General features: G+C 36.6%; 1 long non-coding RNA gene across 1 annotated transcript; it reads right to left on the reverse strand.

Moving 5' to 3' along the window:
* Positions 1 to 3,318: 3,318 nt before the first annotated feature.
* LOC109006178 lies at positions 3,319 to 3,709 on the reverse strand. Its single transcript, XR_004802173.1, has 3 exons — positions 3,665 to 3,709; positions 3,508 to 3,555; positions 3,319 to 3,347 (listed from the first exon to the last, which is right to left on the reverse strand). It is a non-coding gene; the product is annotated as an uncharacterized LOC109006178 (long non-coding RNA).
* Between the last annotated feature and the right edge of the window lie 15,215 nt (positions 3,710 to 18,924).

Below are 18,924 nucleotides of genomic sequence, written 5' to 3' on the forward strand. Positions count from 1 at the left end.
CATAATCACCACTAGGCCATCATCGTGTGGATAGAGGATCCCATCCTTGTCGTCTTCTCGAAAGGAGATGACAGGTGTCTGTTCGCTTCTCCTGTACTTGGTGGGGCGGTATTCTGCTTAATACACTTCTCGATATCTCATTTGCCTAACGCTTTCGACAAGATGAGGTCGCCTTCCCGCCGGCGAATCCTCATGCGATAGTCCTAATTTCCCCCACCGGTGGTCCTTCCTGATGTGGTGCACGGGGGCAATTGTGCGAGGGTCCATGCACAACTACCATTTGCCCTCGGCTCCATTCCCTCCTTATCCTTCTGACCCTCTATGCACTTCTTTCCCGTGATCTTCTCCTCGACTCCTACTCTGGCCTCTGGGCGGGAGGGTATTCCGACCTCGGCCTCTCAGCCTGCTCACTTTCCTCTTTCAAGAAAATACAATCTTTCGTATTATGAGTGTTAGACTGATGGTAGGTGAAATAGTGGCGACTGGTGCTCTTGTAGTTATCTTCTTAGGCAGGTTGATGGTCATTTTTTTGGATTGTGAGTGCTGGCCGGTCAAGTCAAAACCCCAGGCCTCTTGCAGGGGCTTTTTCTTTCCTGTTGTCGCTTGGTCTTTTCTTCGGCTTCTCACGAGCCTTTCCTTTGGTTGGTGCCTTTCCCTTCTTTCTATGGTTTCCAGTTATTTCCTCCTCGGCTTGATGAAGGCCCGAAGTGTGTCCTCGTGTTAATAAAGTTGTCGGCTTGATCCTATGAACTCTTGCAACCTGGCGGGAGTTCTTCTTGCTAATTCTGACATGAACTGGGATCGGGGCCACACTCCTCCTAAAAGTGCTATCAAGGTTATACTCTCGTCTTGGTCGTCTGTAGTCATGCGTTCTTTGTTGAACCAAGATAGGTATGTCTTCAGACTTTTGTCTTCCCCTTGCTTAATGGTGAGGCGATACGCCATAGGGCGTCTTCTTCTCCTACACGCCATAAACTGTGTGAGAAATAGGCGGGCTAGCTCCCCAAAGCTGTCTACGGACTCGGGTGCCAAGAACCCAAACCATACTCTCGTCGGCCCCTTCAAGGTTAGCAAAAAAGCTATGTAGGCCACTTCTCCTGCGAAGTCGCGCAGGGTCATCTGAGCTCTGAAGGTTTCCAAGTGTTCTAAGGAGTCTCTAGCCCCATCATACATGTCCTTGAGGGGAACTCGAAACCTCTGTGGTAAGGGCACAACCATCATCTCCTTGCTATAGGAGTTGGCCCGTGCTGGTGAGCAGTTGGTTTAATGATGATGATGTGCCCAACTTCCTCGCCATTTATTCGTATTTCCCTTTAAGGTTACGCAACTCGTCCTACATGTTTTTTCTTTCTTTCCCCACGCCACTTACCCCTCATGCATTTCTAGACTCTATATGCTCGATGTTGCTTGGTCTAGCCTCATTCTCTGGTCCGTGAGGGAACCCTTAATTGAGTATCTCGTTCTCTTTTTAAAGGGACTCCACTTCAGTAGTTAGCTTCCCTACCAGTTGCTCCATCGGGCGAGCCTTGCTTCCAAGTTTGTCGACGTTGCTTCTTCTTTTCCCCGAGTTGTCTGAGAATGGGTTATCGCAGGCATACGAAAGACACGTGAAGTCTATAAAGATCCCACAGATGGTGCCACTGTTAATATCGGTTTTGTACACCATTAGCTTGGGTTCTAGCAACTCGAGTCTTTAGTCTTTCACCTACACAATTGAGAAAACACGGAGTGTAGGGGGCGAGGTTAGGGAGTCTCCGATGCTAAAGTCAATATAGCTCCTTAGTAGTTTTTGCATGAGTTTAGAGGAATCAAAGAGAGTTCTCCGTACTTGGGGGTCAGCTTTTATACTAGGTTTCTGAGTGGGGATAGCTCACACCTGGCTTCGGGGAGTCCATGCCACTTCAATTTTTCCCCTAGTCAAAATCCTTTAATGCAATGTGACTTTTGGGCCGGCATCATTAATGTGACATAGAGTCCAAAGAGTGGCACCGTTAATGCGGTGCGGCTCCCTAACTCACTTTATCTCACGGACGTTCCTTATTAAGCTCATCCATACCTGCTGTCAGGAGATCAAGGTTTCTCCATATTTTTTGCCTACCTGCCTGCACAAGTTCTAGAGAGTAAGGTGTCATCGGGGTGGTGTCAGGGCGACAAGTCACATTTGCCCCTACTATCCACTTTCCTCACGCGTGGGTTGCTTCATGGGTGGGTCTTGCTCACGAGCTGAGTACTCTGCAGAGACCCATTGGCTTCATGGGTGGGTCTTGCTCATGGGCTGAGTACTCTATAGGGTCGTTGGGCTTAGCTGAGCTTGACCGAGCTTTCTAACTTACTTCCCTAGTGGTCCCTCATGGGCTTGTTATATAATCCGATGGGACGAAAAACCCCCTTACACACCCCTTAATATATCCATCAAACCCATAATTAAGATCTTGCATATTACCGTTCACTTTTTTCCTAAATCCCATTCATGTCCGTATAAATAATAATCATTCTTAAGAAACTTTTTATCTGCATGTCCATTTATTGATACAACAAATACACCACTAATATAGAAGTTTACCACATCATTTAGAATAAAAACTTATTATTGTTCATACTTTTTCTTTCAATAATTATAATCGATTCATCAATAAGTGATTGATGGATCATGCTTAGTATTGTATATTGCTAACCATTGAATGCCAATTAACCAAACTCAATGTTTTCAGTGGCTAGTGTCAGTGGTTGGAATAAACTGTTAAATCCCTAAGGGTTGGCACAAGTGGTAAGACTTTGATTTTGGTAGTATGCTTCCTACAAGTCTAAGGTTCGAATTCTAAATTATTGTTAGAGGCTATTGGATCGAGATAATTTCTATTTGAATTTCTCGAGGTATACTTGCGGAAAACTCTTTACCAATAGCCTATGTACCCTCAAGATTAGTCGGCACTTTGTTCCCAAACATCCAGTGCCAATTAAAAATAAAAAATGGGCTGAAAGTTTGGTTTCTATTTTGCAAATTTGGACCCTTTGGTTTATTTGGATTTTTTGGATCTCATGTGACAACAATTTTAGGCCTATTTCCCCCTTATTTTTTAAGAAAACTTTCATCATTTTTCAGAAACCGGAGATTACAAAACAGAAGCAGCCGAACACTAGAGCATGACATTACTTGGAAAGCCCAACCTAATCTTCGCACTATGCCCTCCAGCGTTCTAACACCAGCTTCTGGGAAGAGAAGCCCTTGTGCAGCAAACAAGGTAAGAAAAGTGCTATCAACAAAGGATTCTTTCTTAAGCAGGAATCAAAATCATCCGTGCTGGTCTTCCCATCATTGAATCAAATAAATTGAACAACCCATGGACCTGCAAGTAACCCGCACGACCAAGTTTACGGATGACAATTGGATATTTTATGTTGACAGTGGAAGCATATTTCTCTTCAATATTATTAATAGACATGATTCCATTCCTATAAAAGAAAACAGAAGAAGAGGATAATAGCATGGATAGATCAGTGACTCACCTCATCAGCATTCAAGTCTGGGATTCCATGACCAAGGAAATCTCCCAACTGATCCAAACAACAATTAGAAATTGAATGCAATTCCGATTTCAATAAAGTATTGAGTATGGAGGGCAAAATAAGAGAGGAAAAGAAAAGGAATGAAAGAGCAATATACTTCATGTTCCAGTATGTAATCATTTCCCCCAACCGTGCATTCAGTAAAGGATAATTCACAAGCTTGCCTGAATAATGACTGCTTCATGACATGTGCTGATCCAAATAAGAACTGCAAAGATGGGAAAATAGAATAATATCTAGTTAAATAACACAACGATAATCATAAGTTTTCTATATCAACCCAGAAAGAGCAAATGAATTAGGGCTGATCAGCAACCCACCAGAAAAATCCGCCCAACTTGGGCAGGCAGGTGGTTTTGGAGACTGCCCGTCCAAATTTTTTACTCTCTCTCTCTCTCTCTCCCCCCCCCCCCCAAGATCTAAGAGACTTTCCATCCCACCCCGTCGATCCCCTCCCCATGCCAACACTCACTGCTCCTTCCTCAAAGATAATGGCAGTAACCACCACCAGTAGTGATGGCAAATTATTCTCATTCTATTTTTCTTTGGCTTCGTTGATTGTATTGGTGGCACAACCACTGGAGGCAACAAAAGAGAAAAATTTTAGGTCTAGTGAAATTGGCCGTGATGGAGGGTTCACTTGGTTTTCGTAAGGGAACTGTTTCATTTCATTTTGCTGCAATTTCTCGACAGTTAACTGGGACATCAGGTGGTTTCATCAGTTTAAATGGATCGGCCTCATTAAAAAAGCAACCACAGGAAGTTGGTTCCGGTCATTATCCACCCCTTTGGGCTGGTGGATGTTTGCCGAATCAACCCTAGTGGGGGTCAATTGGTTTTGGCATTGGCATTGGGCTGAAATCCATCCAAAAAGAAATAGTTCTCCCATTTTGGTCTCTAGGAATTATTATATTGCCTTACTGGCACAAAAAAGTAACTTGAGCAATTATCTAGCCCTGAAATCAGAATGATCTATGTGTTATGTACATAGCTCTGATTATATTATTTTTTATTGGCATTGGGTGTCCAATAACAGTGTCCCGACTAATCTCAGGAGTGCACAGGACATAACTCTAGTTACATAGGACTTCAAACAATAAATAAGTAAAAGCATACATCATGTAGAGAGATAGAGTTGGTGGAGAATACCTGCTTGAATGTGATTGTTCCATTTTTCTCCACATCAATGAACACAAATATCTATAAATCAAAGTTAATTTTTAGGATAGAAGAAAGATTAAAAAAGTAATTAAAATAAAAAGAAACCTTATGTTTCATGGTAAAGAAGGAATCTTTCAACAATACCGAAGGGTAATTCTACATACAATTATGAAGTGTGTAAATGCCGCATAATCGCTTCGAAAAAGAGTGGGGTCTACTATTAAAAAATTAATTTTTTTTCATATGAGTCTCATGTTGTATTCACTTCGATTACGTAGCGGTTGTACAATTTACGGTTGTAAATATATTTTCTCATACCGAAGTACAGTAACTTCAACTAGAAAAGGAATGATCCTCAAATTGTGTAGATAAGATATAAGGGTGTAAGGAGAACCCAATGTAATCAAAAATAGGAAAACAACTGAAAATCCACAAATGACTCACCACCCCCCTAATGAAGGAATTAATTGGTATTAGAAGCCAAAATGTAAGACAAGCTTTATAAAGAAATAAACAATGAGACAAGTGCATCAATCCTAAAAACTCGCTGATCCATTTTCCAACATAAATTTATGGTTTGAACTTCTTTCTTTCTGGAGCTCCAATTAAAGAAAAGCAAAATGATCATGGAAAGGAATTGATCTAGATCTAAACATTTTCATGTTACAGAAATGAGAGTTATTTGGGCAACTAACCTCTTCAGAAAGAGCACAAGCCTTTAGTCTTAGAACACTAAGAAGTCATAAAATCTAACACGGCCACTGCAAAAGGATTATATAGTGAGAATCTATTGGGTTATCTGAACACATAAAACTAAATGATGATCTTGCATTTGAAATGTCTTGATGGCACGAATACGAAATAGAAAGCATGCATTTCTGAGTCATGCAATTTTGTGACAGTTAACATGAACTACATTGTTGGTTTATTAGGTTATATGCATATTATAGAATTACTACATAATCTCCTGTAGTGAACAATGCAAACGTAACTTGGGAATTGTTGCTGTCGTGTTTCGTGGGCCTCGGCAACTTCACGCCCTCGGTATACGAGTGATCACCTGCACTGTAACTACCGGGGGGAGACCTCGGGGTCCGTTGATCCTCCGATGCTTAAGTCAGTATGGTGAAGAAGTTGGTAAAACAGTAATGAAGATGATGGCGTATGGTGATAGTGATAGATTAATTGATTACCTTATCCGCTGCTGGTAGTGTCCTATTTATAGTTACCGACCAAGTCCCCACCATAGTGAGGTGTTGCATAGCAGAGGATAATATGCTTGTGCTATTGATTCATGAGCTACTCATGTGTCGTCTCCTTGTCGATCCATGAAGGGCTCAGGCTTGCTGCGCATTGCTCGGGCCTTGGGTTGCATTGAATGCGACATGCCTTCTGCTCTGGGCTGCATTGAATGCGGCACACCTTCTACTCTGAGCCACATTGAATGCGGCATGGTTTTTTACCTGGGCCGCACTAAATGCGACAGGCTTTCTGTCTCGGGACCCTTCCATATGGTGATGTATGCCATGTCCCTTCCATATGGTGATATATGCCATGTCCATTCCTTCTCAAGCCTTACCAACGTCCTCTGTCTCGTTAGCCTCGCCCGACCCGGGTCTCTTTCTTGCCCGAGTCCTAATCCAGATTGTTTGTTTGACTCAGTCCACGTGATACGATTGGGCCCTGCCTCTGGCCCAGTTTTACCCAGACCACATATCTGGGTTGCGATCCGGGCCCATCCTTTGGCCCAATATAAAGGATTTTCTCCATTCACAATACCCCGTGAATTTTCAGCACACCCATGGGCTAGAAATTCTAAGAGATTTTATTCTTTAAACTATGGCCTGGAAACGTAGAAGGCGAATGGGCACTCGCCTGTTTACTATTGTTGTGAACTGATCTCTCTGTAATCATTAACGCCGGCCTCATTAATTAAAGTTGCTTTCTGGAGTGCTGACGTTGCCCGGGATTGGTTCGTTCCGTGTACGCGTGCGGCGGGTAAACGTCATACCGTTTTCCTACAGTTGAGGCGTCTCTTCTAATCTTGTGCCGCTGTTTCGGATATGTAACCGTTCCATCGTGCCGTCCCTATTTATTTCTTCTTCCTTGTTTCTTCTCCTCTTTCTTTCCTTTCATCTTTGTCTTGCTCTTTTCCTTTTAGTTTTCTGAAGTCCTAATAATTTCCCCAATTCTTCCTTCTACTCACGCCATGACTAAGCGAAGTGCGAACGAAGTCCGTTTCAATTATTACACTGGGAAACGATGGACATCAGCCATGACTAACAACGAACTTTGTTTGTTCTGCAGAGAGTTCCCCATTCCTAATGGGACTGTTATGGAAATTCGCCAACCTCGCCTCACAATGGTGGACGAGCAGGGTCTATCGACGAAGGTGGCCCTTTATCCCCATATGTTTTATATCAGGTTGCGTCTGTCATTTTGCCGTCCGGTACGCGACATCCTGGACTTCCTAAAACTTGCTCCGACGTAACTTAACCCTAATGTTTGGTGCTTGATCCTGGCCAGTTGTGTGGCCTTTCAAGTCGTTCTGAGCGATTCAGAGGATTACCCCGATTTAACTGCTCGGGAGTTTCTGAGTGTGTATCCAGTCAACCGGCTTGATAGGAACTGTTACAGTTTCCAATCCTATTCTACCGAAAGATGCTTCACTATTTTGAGGAGACGTTATTCTTCAATAAAGGAATGGCACCGGCAATTCTTTTTTGTTATAGGGGGAGAGTGAATACAACTAATTCCCAGTCTGATCCGTTTCGGGTAAGGTTCCGACCACGAAATCTCTTACTATTACGTTATCCAAGAGAGAGGAATTCAGAATTGCCTTTGTCGTATCCTGGGTTACGGCACATCCCAACCTAGCCGAAACTGACGCGTTACTGAATGAAGATTACATTTGTCGCTATCTTGTTCTCCCGCACCGCACTCATGTGTTAAGTCGGGACTTCTTATCGGGTTCACCATCTCTAACAAGAGAGAAACGTCGCGCAGCTTCCCCTCCCGAAGGCCACCGCGCCAAATGGGTCCGTACAAAAGAAAGGGCTTCAGTTCCTACCAGCAAGGTTCCGGCCACCTTACTGCATCCCATTAAAAAATGGGCTCTCAGCAAGTCGCCCCGGAGGGTAGTTTCCTAGCCACCCCTGAGAATGGATCTCATTGAGTTGCGTTGGAGAGCAGCCCTCACCGAGCTACTCCTAAAAGTAGTTCTCACCGAACCACTCCGAAGAGCAACTCTTGCCGAGTTCCCTCAATGGGTAATGCTCTATGAACTACAGAGGGCTCCCACAGAGCTGCTTTAGGAAACAACCCCCTGAAGGTAATTCTTCGAGACTTCTAAATTCCTTCCCATTGTTAAATTTGCCTAAGTAGAGGATGATGGCGCTGAGCCTTCTTTTGCAGGCCCCGAGAGGGGAGAAGGAGCAGAAGCTGCCGCTGCCTTTCTTTTTGCTTCGACCTTTGAAGACCCGATGCCTCGGGGTTTCGGGCAAGCGACGAGTGTTTTTCCTTCCTTCAAGGAGACTTTCCTTGAGGTGGAAGTCCCCTTACACAGGCGACCATCTCACTTTGAAGAAATGCTTGCCAAGGTTGAGGCATCCTTTAGGGAGTGTTTCACCAACTCCCCTATTCCACCCCCGTTGCTCTCTGGTCCAGCTTCCTCTGGTGGCCCTTCGATTCCCCTTCCAATAGTCTCTGCCTCTCCTCTCGTTCTGCCTTTGAAGACAGAAGTTACTCCCGCCGGGGGTGAGGGATTAACTTCTTCTAAGATTGCGGAGCCGTGCTCCGCAAAGGTTGTCAAACGGCTCGGATCCTTGGAGCCATGCTCTTAGGAGGTTGCCGAACAGCTCGGGTCTGTGGAGCCATGCTCCGAGGGGGTTACAGAACCCATTCCTCCCGAAGTCCCAGTTCTTTATCCCGTGTTGGAACAGGCAGTCGAGCCAATTCCCTCACTAATCCCAGGAGTTACCTCTTCGGCTGGCGTTGCTCAAGTATATGTTCTTTCTTCTATGCTTTTCTTCCTTTATTCATCATTCATTATTTTACTTTATTCATCTGTCTCGCGTAGGCGAGAACCTCACAACCACCCTAGATCAGATGAAATACCAATGGGAAGACAGAGGTCCGCGACGGACATAGTGGCTACAGAAGCACACGGGTGTGAATAGGCAATGGTTGGAACGATAGGTTACCTCTGTTTGTAGACAATTGTTGGGGGTTTCTGGGTGTGAATAGGCAGTTTTTTCTGTTGTTCATGAGATATTGAATGAGTTTTTGCAGTCTATTTCATTTAGTGTAAATGGCTATGAATGCCTTTGTGAATTTCTACAAATATGAAGGGTATCGTTTAGTGTAAATGGCTATGAATGCCTTTGTGAATTTCTACAAATCTGAATGGGTATTTGTTCTGATCTGTGTTTGTAGGATTTTGTGTATTTCAAAAAATTTTATCTGGTTTTTGGGTCTTTCATGAATGTTATATTATCTGTGTCCCTCTTGTAAAATTTGCAGTCCGTGTCCCTTTTGTTAATTTTTCCATCTGACGGGTCCTTCTGATCTGGTTTTTCATTCTATGGATGAATGCCTTTGAATAACCCGAAAACATAGACATTGAATCTGGTCTCGGTTTGGTTGGTACGAAAATCTATAAGACAGTCCATAAATCATCCAAATGATAGAAAGAGTCACTTACTGAAACCCTCACATGCACATAGTAGAGGGGTAAGAATAGAGAGCAGAAACATGATTTAGAGAAAGTGACTAAGGCGATACTAGAAGCCTTTGAATCTCCAGAAAGTGAGTAAGGCGGTGGGTGAAATTACTAAAACAACAAGGGTAAAACAGGAACAAAAAGGAAGACGAAAAAACACTATTCCTTTTAACATTGATGCTTTTAATATAGAATATATATATATACACACACACACACATACATACTAGTAATGGCATGCACAACATGTGTTGCACGTGTGTCCAGTTGCCAAAAATGCATGCTTACTTATCCTGATTATGTCATCAACGCTCTAACAATAATTTAGTAGTAGCTTTAGTATTTATACATCTGGAGAATGATGTGCAAAATATAGTAAAAGTCATGACAATGTGCTTTAGTATTAAACAGATTCTCTTCTATTTCTTTGAAAACCTGACTCTCGACAGAGCTATGAACAGATTCTCCTAAAATCGAGAAACCTCCGTAAACAATTATATCCTCCAACGCGAGCAATGCCTCTGCCCAAGGAGAAATACGTACATGTGTTGGTCTTAGAACACCACCCATCCTTTCATGGTTCATGTGAATTGGTTCAAATATGCTGGCTTTAATTTCTTCCAAAAATATTAATACTATCCATTTTCTTGGGTGGTATCTCTAGCCGTTGAATATGAGCCTCAAAGGCCAATCTGAGGGTTCGAAAATGGAACCAATGTACAAATAAATTCATTCTAGTCATTTGTACCCAATGCTTCTTTACACAATTTCTATAGATATATATGTTTGTGGTGCTATATATGTTTTGCCTCATTTGGATTCCATTTTGGTTGGGCTTAATATATCTGCCTTAGTTGAGAATTAAGCATTATTATAATAGCATGTTATCTAATTATTTATTTAATGTCTAATTATTTCTGCATTTCAAATCTGGAAGTCTCAAATCTTTTCATTTAATGATTTGTTTGCTATTTTGAATTCCCTTTTTCAGTGTAGTTTGGCGTTTATATGTTCCAAAAGTCAAACCCCTTCTAAGTTATTCTGCAGTTTCGATCTACCCGTGTGTAGGTATATATAGATTGATTGTATATCCACAGGGCACATGCATGCATGTATTAAAGACGGCCAAAAGATGTCTCCTGAGAAGTGAACATAGGATAACAGTTGTTCTTGATGTATGATAGTAATTCTATGGAAGCTCGGAAATGATTTGTCATTTTAAGGTTATAGAATAGATTTGGTCGGAATTTGCTAGGTTATAGAACAAAACAATAATTTTGTTGCTAAGAACTCATTGACATCAGCTCCTATATTGGAATCATAGAGAAAATGACCATCTGAATTTAAACATTAGCTATGTTGATTGAGTTAAGATCTAAGGGGATAGCTCTCACAACGCAATATACATATTATTTATAAAAATTTTATATGTAGTTATTTTTGCGTACTCTTTATGCACTACACTACTGTGATTGACTTCATCATTTTTTTTAATATAAAATAACTGTTTTAACCAATCACATCAATAGAGTGTACAAGAAATACATAAAAGTGACTGTATATAACATAACTCAAATGCATGTATTATATTTCGAAGGCAACCCAATTTAGTAGAACTTGAAGATAAAATGGAAATATCAAACCTGATTTTTGTTGCCGATAAAATCGAGATCGGAAGAAAGTAGAGATCATTAGCTACCCGCCTGAACTGTAGGATGTAAGGGAAAAAATCAGGAACGTAAAAAAAAAACAAAAAATCACCACAGACCTAGCTATGAATAAAGTACCACATCCCCATTCATGTAATATTACTGTTACAGTGATAGACTTAGTAATAATTTATGTTTATCAATAAGCAAAATCTATATCAATATTATAAAATAATAATCTAGCTCCAAACAATCAACAAAGAATAAACTATATATCAGTTGTGGAAGGAAAACGTACTTCATACACTATATGTGAGATAAGCCCTGTTATGCTCACAATGGTCCACACGCTAGCTTCACATAGATGCACTCTTTACATACAACAAGCCTTGCATGTGCTGATCTACATGGGCACATAACATTGATGCTCCAATCACTCAACAGGCTTCAGTTCTGATATGCTTCACACCCCCACACACAAAGATCGGAATCCCGACTGTAACCTATTTCTGAGATGGTCCTCATGCTAAATATAAACTTTGGTTCATATCATCATTCAACACTTGTATCGAATCAATAAGGTCCGTATGAAATCTATCCCTTCTTTGTAAGTGGTTTTCTCTTAACCTAGCCCACTCAACCCTACCTAGCTCATCCATCTCAATTTCTCACCTAATCCAAGGTCGTAAAGAGAAGGCAAAAACCTACACATCTGACAGGCCTCGTTTGAATAGTGAGATGAAATGAGATGGTTTTAGATTAAAATTAAAAGTTGAATAAAATATTATTAAAATATTATTTTTTGAGATTTGAAAAAGTTAAATTTTTTATTATATTTTGTATAAAAATTTAAAAAAATTATAATTATGAGATAAAATGAATCTGTTTCTATATTCAAACGAGACCTCATGCTAGCATATGGGGACTGTATGTAGGCATGTATTGTTTGTGTATTGTTAATTTGTTAGGTCCAAATAATCCTAATTATAACACAAAATTTATATATATATATATATATATATCTAGAACTTTCTTTATATATATGTATATTCTTATCGATGGTCTCAATAATCTCCATGAAAAATATCTATAACGCATAAGAAAGGAAAATAGTTAAGTTAAAAGGACATCCATTGCAATGGGTATACCACATATATTTCAACTAATTATAAAAAGTTGAAAAGACCCATCTTGATTTGTTTGGGGAGTGGGGGTGAGAATTATTGTGGGGCTGTTAAATAAGGTCATGAGATTATGGGCCACAAGATTTGGAGCCCATGCATGCCATTGCCTGGGCTTGAAGTACGAAGCTCGCACACAAATTTCATGGCCTAGCCCATATTAAAATTTGTGTTTCAACCAGTGGACTTTGTTGTAAACAATAATGGTACAAATTCAAGGTTGGACTTCCCCAACAAAAAGCTAAGGCATTTAATCATATTTTTATCCACCCATTAATTAATAAATATAAGCGAGGCAATACTACATTTAATAAAAGAAAAAACCAAGGTGAGTACAGTAACAAACGCCACTGTACAACAATACAGTGAACAGTAAAATTGCTTTGTCCTGATTAAAAACAACAGTCTAAATTTCTTTTATGGGATTGAGGTCGATGACGATGGCGTTGAGCTGTTGGGGTTTTTGGAAAGAAAGAAACGGCTACACATTGTACGTGTGTCAATAATTTCTTTTTTTCTTAATGTTAAATAATTTATTTATACAGTAAAAATTAAATTATTAATTAATATATAGAATATATTTATAAAATAAATTAAAAATAAATATTTAAATATTATAAGAGAGGTTTGAATTTAAAATTCATCTCAACTCATCTCATCTCATCATTATAACTTTCTCAAATTTTCACATAAAATATAATAAACATTTTAATTTTTTCAAATTTTAAAATAACTTTTTCAAATTTTTACATCAATTATAATAAATAATTTAATTTTTATTCTACTATTTATAAACCATCTCAACTCATCTCTAAATTCAAATCTCTCATCTTTTATACGTAGGAGAGAGAGAGAGAGGGAGAAATTTACAAAACACAAATCTGATTTTAGCCCTTTCGACAGAGAGAGAGAGAGAGAGAACTTGCAGATAAGTGCTATGGGGGTGAAGTTGCTTTTCAACTTGCAGAAAGTAACTGTGGCGGTGAAGAAAGCTGAGGGACGAAGGCGTAAAATGAGAAATACATAGGGACAAAAATGAAAACCAAAATGCTGGAAAACAAAAAAAAAAAACACTAGTGTTTTTCGGATTGAGGATTTTATACGTTTGCTATTCACATCTTCACATATTACAAATTATATATTTTTATAATTTTTTATTTTTTAAAAATTTATTATATTAATCTTCTACTCACCATCTATATAACACACATTTAATAAAAAAATAAAAAAAAAATATTATGCAAACCCAGACATAAACGAAAGAAATCAAGCGTGCCTGCCTCCGCCTCGAAAAGAATCGACAAGAAAATAAACAATCAAATATAATTCGAACAAGCAGTCGACTCCCAGAAAAGAATTTTAATGTATACATGATTAATTCTAGCGATCGATGTCCTGACAATTGATTCGTTAAAAGACTTGAGTTGATCCTAATGGACGAACAGATGCTAAAGATTTGGGAAAAGATGACGTTTCCACAACATAAATATAATGTGAGAGGATAAGATGCAATTATTGTTCATGCATACGATTGCAGATCATCAGATGCGAGGCTGCATGGGCAGGCAGCCACGCACTGATCGATTCAGATGAGCTTTGGATCATATATAATTTAAAATGAAAAGCTGAACGCGCGTTTTGATATTGTTTTTCACAACCACTTCAAGCAAGAATTCTGGCCATAAAATGATCATGAATTCCATTATCCGTTTTAGACTAAAAAAAAAAAAGCATATTGTCCAGCAAGATCATGTATGTGCATGCATGGTTTTGTTGCCACGTACATGATTAATTGTAATGGTGGAAATGTACGTACGTTAATAAAAGCTAAATTAGGTCGTAAGTCCTCCCGCCGCCTACTTCCGGTGGCTTATAGCAAATCGGAAATGCGGTTTTGCCAGCGGAAAAACAAGTTAGAAAGGATGTTTTTGTTTGTTTTTGCATATAAGATGAAGATGAGATTAATTGAGTTGAGTTGAACTTAAATTTAAAAATTAAATAAAATATTATTAGAATATTATTTTTTAATATTATTATTATTTTGAGATTTGAAATAGTTATTTTGTTTATATTATTTTGAGTAAAAATTTAAAAAAATTATAATTATTAAATGAGATGATATAAGTACTTGAGAAGAGTTGTGAAAACAAACGAAACCACAAATATCTTCCTACATGCATGCATATAATATAATCTACGCGCAAATGGATTAATGGCTGAATGGTATGATTCTTGATGAATATAATCTAGGTCGACAAAATGGATCTTTTTTTTTTTTTTTTTGTCATTAGAAACAATTTTATTTCATTCCCATAATTTTTTTATTTATTATTCACTTATAATTTATCTATAATTAAGTGATTTATAATAAGTTAGAGGGCTTAGTCAAATGCCAGTGACTAGTCAAAATTTGGTTAACTAGCTCAAAAGTTGATTGCATTAGATTAGAAAAACATCCAAAGCTCTACTTTTGAGCTACAAGAAATCTATATCTTTCTCAAAATTTGATTGGTCACTGTTCATCTTGATCAAACTATTGTTTTACTCTATAATCATTCCCAACAAATTAACCCGTAAGCACCATAATCCTCCATGGTTGGAAAATAATAATTTTAAGTAAAAATTAAATTATTAATTAATATATAGAGTTTATTTACAAATTATAAAAAAAAAATTTAAAAATAATATTATATTATTATTTTAACTTTAGAATGGTTAGTCTAATATAAATTACCCTCTCCAAAAATTTTGAATTTAGCCAAAATCTCAAATGCTCTTATAGTCACTCTTATTTATAAATTTAAATAAACAATCCCATTTCTACATGCAAGACAGCAAAAATAAAGGACCGAGAAAAATCCCCATTACGGAAACGTTTCAGCCTCTCGAGTTGAGTGTTAGAGTACTTGGCCCTTCATTTGTAACTTTTAACATGCTTTGGAGTTAAGAAACTAAACCCATTATGCTTAGAGGAAAATTGTTTTATTAAACGGTACTTTGTAACAAGTTTGTATATTCCAAGTCTATACAAATTATTTTATATATTTTTACTTTTATACAAATTATATAATGCTTCTTAATCAAACCAAATTTATTGATAGAAGACAATATTAGAAACATTTTCATAATTATTATTAATTTCTCATTTCAAATAATTGACAGATAAGTGACATCTAGCTAACAAACAATTTTTTAATAAATTAATACCTGCATATCAAGTAATGATGAAATAATAATAATTAAAAAGGACAATAAATAATTATAATTTTTTTTAAATCCAGTTTAATTTTACGCACCAATAAAATACTAATATATTAATCTCTCATCTCATAAACTGCTCAAAGATTGAATGAGTACCAATGAATTTTATCCGTATAGTTATACAAATTAAATAATCCTAACCACAATTAACATATTTGAGACGGCTAGCTAGCTGGAGCCAGCTTATATTATATAGTATTGCACTTTTTTTAAGAGATAAAATATTTTTATTTATAAAAAAATTTTATAAAAATAAACTCATAAATTGATGCGACTTAATATAATACGTTAGATTGTAAAATTTTTTATATTTTAAATTAAGTATTAGATCTAATGTTATATGATAAGAAATCTTGTCAGTTTATAATTTTATTTTTATAAGATGTTTTTATAACTACAACATTTTTTTATTCTAATATTTATATATGAATATGTGTTGTGGATTTCCCGAAGGTAGCTATCCCATTCCCATCGATGCCATGCCATGCCATGCCAGGGATACCGAGGGCTAGCTAGCTCCATGCAGTACTTGGAATTATTTTACAGAATAGTGTACATGTCATGTGACAGCCGATGCAGTGTAAATTAATTTTGAAGCATTTGCGTAAAGGGCATGTGGTACAATTACAGCTTTATTATAAGGTAGGTAATAACAAATAAATAAAAGGAAGATAAAAGGAAAGTGCAGTTTTTCAAACTATTGTGTCGTGATTTTTGACCATAAATACGTGGAACATACTCGATGTACCGAGAATTCAACAGAGAGGGTACAACGTCCCTTGCTTTTGGGGCCCCAACGCTTCGAGTTAGAACCTCCATCAGTACTGGATCAATGCATCGTTGGCATTTGAACCGGACCAGACCAAGGTACGTATGTACGTAGCACATGCAACGAGAAATAATAACAACAGACACGAAAATGCAATGTTCAAGCAAAACATATATATTAACAGACAATTTTGACATCAATCAGCAGTACTGCTTGCGAATACTAAGGAAACGTTTGTATTCACAATTCATTTCAGTTCATCTCAATTTATCTCATTATTATTTATTACTATTTAATAATTTTAACTCATAAATTTTATTACTATTCACAATTCATCTCATTACTATTCACAATCCATTTCAACTCATCTCAAGTCATCTTCAAATCCAAACGTTTCCTAACTCTGTAAATAACTAAGATCTCGAATTTTTAATTTAGTAATGTTACGTTAAGTCTTTATTTATATTATAAGTCTAGTTAATTTTATCTCTAAATTTTTTTAAAATTATAATAATATTTTTATTAAAATAGTATTTTTTTTATTTAATAAAAGACTTGTACATAGAGTCTCCATTTAAAAATTATAAATAAAATTTCTTTTTTTAATAATAAGAGAGGGTGAGTATCAGATTTCTTTAAATCCATTTTAGTTTAATAAAAAAGCTGTAAGAATATTTAATTTAAAAGAAGTGCTATATCTGTAAAAAGATAAAAATAAATTTATAAATTGACGTAATTTCATGTAATATATTAAATTTATTTTATAATAAAAATAATTTTATAATTTAATATATCAAATCAAGTTAATTTATGGGCTTAATTTAATAAAATTTTATTGTGATTAAAATATTTCTATTGATCTAGTTGCTGAATGCGAGAATATCGTATTAACACAGTTATAATAAAAATAAGACGAGGGACTGAAAAACAGAAATAATTAGTTATCTCAACGCTTGACGGAGATGAACGTAACAGACACACTAATATTATATTGTTTTGAATGTTTTGATTCATTTTTCAGCAAAGACAAGTTCGCCATGTGCCCCTCGTAATTAAATTGAAAGAGAAATCCCACTACATAAATTAACAAATAGAGATGAAGACAAGACGTACATCATCGGCCATCTGTCCTGAGTAACGAGTTTGGCCCTACTCTCTATCTCTCTCTGTTTCTCCGTGCATGCTAATTGTCAATTGGTATGTTCTAACTAAATAGAATAATAAAATAAATAAATAGATATTATAATTTATTCTTACGTTTACATGTGTAGAGTACCACGTTAGCACGTGCAAAAAGTATTCGTATTTATCCCGTACTTCTATTACTAGTCTAATAAATAAACCTACAAAAACAGCTTTAATTAAAAAACTAGTTTGTCTATATATATAGTTTTCTCTCATGGATATATATATATATATATATATATTTTTTAATGTTGAGAAACCTCAATAAAGCAAATCCATACAGAGTAGATTTTGGTCCTATCTATTGCATTTTCAAAAAAATTTCTCCACATAATTGATTAAATCGTTGATTTTTCACAAGGAAGTATGGTCTCAAATAATTGTTTACATATATAAAATATTGAATATTAGATCTTGAAAGAAATAATACCCCAAGACTTGAAAGAAGTATGGTCCCAAATATTCTATAAAATATTAAATATTAGATCTTAAAAGAAGTATGGTCCCAAATAATCGTTGATATTAGATCTTGAAAGAAGTAAATCTTTCATCACTTGGGCCAATCCCTTATAATTTTTAAAGTATTGTTATTCTAAGTCATCTACACCATATACGGTTTATGTGGCATAATTTGATGTGTAAGATTAATTTTAAAATTTGAATCTTAAAAATCAAATTTTAACCTTTAAGTGATGTAAATAGAATGCTCTACATGATAGTGACTTGATAATAAAATAACTATAATATTTATATGTTTTATTTCAAAATTTAAGTTTACAAAATTTTTATTTTGAAATTAGTGTAATCTATAAATAATTTAAAAAGTAAGGGTTAATTCTTATTTTTTACGGTGATAATCAGTATTTGAGTATCAAATTAATGTAGTCATCATCTGTACAATTAATGAATAATGTTAATTAACGAAAAAGATGTCGAGCCGAGCTAGCTAGCTAGCTAGCTAGGCACATGTTAATTGGTCTTGCACATGTCGCCTAATTTAATCATCCTTCGGAAACATCGATCCTATATATGTTTGTATGTTTTTTGTCGCATAATGATCAGCGAATATTACTGTAAATATTTCTGAACGAGAATTTACATACATGTATTTTTCTACACAACAAGCTAATAAATCCCACTACTTTGAACTAAAAAATGATCAAATAATTGATTTTCTCTGCCAATCAAACTAAGTGGTGTACCGAGCGAATTCATTCATTAATTTTCTTGTTAATTCCTTGATGATCTATACCAAACTCTGAAGATTATCCTCTTTTTTTATCTTTTCTTGGGCAAGTTTAATTTGAAAATTAACCAAGAATGGGAAAGATGAGCTCCCAGTTTTCTTGATAAAGAAAGAGAAGAGCTTTGGTGATTCCGTGATTGAGGCTGCACATGGCATGGCAGTCGTGGGTCCTATGATCTGAAATC

Source organism: Juglans regia, chromosome 8 (assembly GCF_001411555.2).
Source record: "Juglans regia cultivar Chandler chromosome 8, Walnut 2.0, whole genome shotgun sequence".
Classification (NCBI taxonomy): domain Eukaryota; kingdom Viridiplantae; phylum Streptophyta; class Magnoliopsida; order Fagales; family Juglandaceae; genus Juglans; species Juglans regia.